This window comes from Mangifera indica, chromosome 2 (genome assembly GCF_011075055.1).
Source record: "Mangifera indica cultivar Alphonso chromosome 2, CATAS_Mindica_2.1, whole genome shotgun sequence".
In the NCBI taxonomy this organism is placed as follows: Eukaryota; Viridiplantae; Streptophyta; class Magnoliopsida; order Sapindales; family Anacardiaceae; genus Mangifera; species Mangifera indica.
In genome coordinates, this window is record NC_058138.1 from 21,236,626 (window position 1) to 21,240,815 (window position 4,190).

Sequence of the window (4,190 nt, forward strand, 5' to 3'; positions counted from 1 at the left end):
GAGAGAAAAACATACTAAATTTTATATATTTTTAAATATTAGTAAAAAAAATAATTTTACTCTACTTTTAACAGAAAATTTTAACCTCAATTAGTCAATGGGTGGGACTTTAGATTTTTCAAACTCTGTAAGTATGACTTTGGAAATGCACCTAAACTTGGTGAGAAATAGTCCTTTGCCCACAAAAGAGAAAATAATATTTTTCCTTCTCCGACCACCACCATTCTGATTAATGGCCAACATTTTTTCGTCCATCTTTCATATCCAGCCACAAAAGACAACAAAGGACAATCACCTATGATGACGAAGGATAGTTTTTTGTCATCATGTCTACACAATGCAACAAGGGTAGTCCTTCGTCGGAGAAGATCGTCACTTCTTCCCGATCACCAACGGACCCTAAGTCGTAGGATGAAACCTAGAAAAAGATGTAAATTTTTAAAATTTAAACATAAAAAATTTTATTCAAAAAGGAATAAAATTTAAGTTTTTTAAAAAGACGAATAAAAATAAAAATTTTAACCTTTATAATTTAATAAAAATTTAAATAAAAATTAATTTTTAAATTTAAATAATTAATTTTATAATAAATTTAAAAATAATTTTTTTGATAAACATTTAAAAATAAACTTGTATTTCAAATCTTCCTAAAACGAAAAACAAAAATTACCCTTCTGAAAACTAGAAATCACCCCGTTAACCCATATACTTCAGTACCTAGGTTATCTTGTGAGAATGAGGATGATCGTAACCGATCCAACAGCCCAAACCCAAAGATACAACAGTGTCAAGTGCAAGTTCTAACAAAAAAAATGCAAGATATGTCAGCATTTTTTTCAACGAAAAAAATAATATACAATAAACATATAATTGAGATTATCACCACCACCGTAACAAGGGACCCTTTACATCACCAGAAACAATTAAATTGATTGAAATCATAAATTTATTTTTTATAAATAATATAAAATTGAATAAATATAATTTACAAAAAAATTAAATAAACGTCATATTCTTTGATCCGTTCTGTAAGTTTTTGGCATTTGACTTTGTTGAACAAAGAAATCTGATCTTTGATTGAACATGGTCAATTTCATTATCAAAAAATTCACCATAATTTAGTTCTTCATAGATCACATCACCATTCACCGCTGCATTTCCTATTATTCTCTCTCTTTTCAACTCCCAAACGACATTCTACTCCGGATAAAACGACACCGTTTACTCCCATTTCTCAATCCATGCTACTGTTATTATCATTCTCACACACTCTCTCTCCTTCGCCCACTTCATCTTCTTTTTCTTTCTCCTATTCCACCTTTCTTTATAACCGTTGACTTTCTTATTTTTTGGTCAGTTGTTTTAAAAGCTCAAGGAAATGGAACAAGGAGTTATTGATGATATAATCAATCGGTTATTAGAGGTTCGGGGTCACCCGGAAAGCAGGTCCAGTTATCAGAGTCCGAGATCCTTCTACTTTGTGTGGAGTCTGAGAATTTTCTTGAAGCAGCCTAATTTGTTAGAACTAAGAAGCTCCCATCAAGATTTGTGGTACGTTTATTTTTTTCAGGGTAATTTGTGTATTTAGTTTTGTTGTATTTTTGCGGAAGCATGTGATTTTTTTTTTTTTCAGTAACTGTTTTTCTTTTTTCTGCAAAGCCCAGTGTTAATGTTGTTTCATTGCTTTTAATTATTATTTTAGTGAGCCGAGGTAATATATTGATGAATAGTTATGCTGATTGTTATGGATTTTTACTACTGGGGTTGTGGAAGTAGTGAACTTCACAAAAGTTTCGGGATATTTAGTGGCCTTAGAAGAAAAAATATTGTGTTAGTGGTGCAGTGCCTCATGTGTATCTCATTTTGCCTGGCTTATTTGTTTCTATCTATGATATGGATATATTGCTTCATTTGGAGTGCTGTTTGTGAGCTATGTTGGTGTTCTGATGAACCCCACGTTTTTCTTTTGTTTGATTTTGTTATATGGATGATTGATGTATTTAGCGTGATTCTATTATTATTATTTTTTTAAAGGGCTCATAACCTATTTAACCAATTACATCTTAACATCCCAAAGATATACACATTCTGTGCTTTGTTGATGTGAGGTTCGACTAAGGGTCTCATACCATGCCCATGACTTGGGCTAATGTGTTGGGCCCTAGGACCTATAACTTGGTCCGTATATCTTCTTTGAGCCCGCTGACGAGTGTCCCTTTAAGCAATTTTGTCTGACAAAGACACTGTAGGTTTCTCAAACTAGCTCCTATACTCTCCCACCATGCCTAGTTGTCAGAGTGAAAGGAGTTCTTCATGAGTCATCCCTTCTTGTGACAATCTAAATCTTTCCATAAAGCATGTTTGATAAACTTCCCACTTCGATATCGGGTTTCTAGCATTGATCCACTGTGGCCATGTCAAGGCCAGTCCAGCCATACGACAACAGCTGACGCCTTATCCTTATCTCTCTCCCCAATCCAGTTCACAACAAAATAACGCTCAACCTAGAAAATCCACCCAGTTGGGTCTTCAGTGTTAAAAACTAGCAATTCCAGGCGCTTCACTTATTGTTCAGAGACCTTTGTGTGTTGAAAACTAAGTGATAAAGGTTTTGTAAAATCTTCTAAAATGTTAATGGGTAAAAGAATTGGATTTGTTGAATGTATTTACTAAAATAATCTAATCCTTTTTTGGAAAGGCCCACATAGAAATATGTTATTGACGTGATCAAAGCTAAAGCAACAGTAGTATTTATATCATTTGTAGGTGCGGCTAACTCCCCATAAACTAACTGGATTATTTTCCAAGGTAAAAGAGCACCTGACCAATTAGAAACAAAAATAAATAGAAACATAGTTCCCATAAAGGGAACCCATGGACCAGATCTTCTCCAATCTGAGTTTTGCTCACGTCGCGAATGAATTCAAAGACATATTTGAAGAAATTTTGACCAGCAGTCAAAATGGTAAGGTCCCACATTCCCGGTAACAATGTCTTGGTTCAACAACTCTAGGCCCTGACCTGTTCCCTCTATGTGATTTTTGGAGAATTGTTAGATTTTCTTAATCTTAATGTTTGGATCGTAAAAGCATTTGACTAGAACTTATGAAGAGTTAACGAGCTCCATTGATCAGATTTTGTGTAGTCCATTAGTTTTTACTTGTGGGTGATAATGTTTACATTCTCATAGTTTTTGACTTAAATGAATGTTTTGACCATTGATATGCTGCTGTTTCTTGTCAAGGGATACATGTGTCTTATCCCTAGCTGATAAGTGATGGCGCTTACAAGATGTCCAATTAGGAATGTTTTGAAGAAAATTATATCTGTTCTGATGATGAATTCTGTTTATGAAATGCAGGTGACATCCATGGTCAATATTCTGATCTCTTAAGGCTTTTTGAGTATGGAGGTTTACCTCCACAAGTCAATTACTTATTTTTGGGCGATAATGTAGACCGTGGCAAGCAAAGTCTGGAGACAATATGATCTTTGTTAGGTACCTGAAGTAGCTTAGTAGCAGTAACGGCCCTCCTTCAACAACTCCCCTGGGTAGATGTTCACAGCAGCAGCCTCACAGTCTAAATGTCCGCAATGTGGCGAGCACTATCTCCGGAACTCAGGACTCAAGACAAAATAATAAAAAGAAGAAGAAAGAAGAAGAAATCAGGAAGAGAAATAGATTCAGAGGAGAGCCATTATCCTCAAATGTGTAATAATAGAACGTTTGTTTGTTTATTCAATCAAAATATGAAAGTCTGCTAACATTCCCTAATAAAGATAAACAATCTCTCTTCTGATTACAGAAATAATTCCTTAATATTACTCTGGAAAACCAAATTACATAAAATAAACTTAACAATAAGTAAATGCCTGCAGAGCCTACAAAAGGTCTGCTCCCTCCTCAATTCTCCTCCACTCTTCTCATATATTTCTTTTCATCCTCTCTCCCTGACGCTCATTCTCTTTTTATATTCCTTTAACCGTTTCTCCAGCTGTCATCAGTTGACCATTCCTTTAACCGTTTCTGCAGCTGCTGTCTGTGACCTGCTGTGCTTTGTTGGTTTTCTGAAGGCCTTGAGTCTGCTGGGGTGACACCTGTCCCCATCTGTTGTCACCTTTTGGTTTCCTCTCTTTTAGTGTGTTTCTTCCTGCGTGATATGTAAACATTAGTCCTAACATTTCCCTGC

General features: G+C 35.0%; 1 pseudogene; it reads left to right on the forward strand.

The window, feature by feature from the left end:
- The first annotated feature begins 1,363 nt into the window (after positions 1-1,363).
- On the forward strand, positions 1,364-3,535 carry LOC123208347 (annotated as a pseudogene).
- Positions 3,536-4,190: the final 655 nt, after the last annotated feature.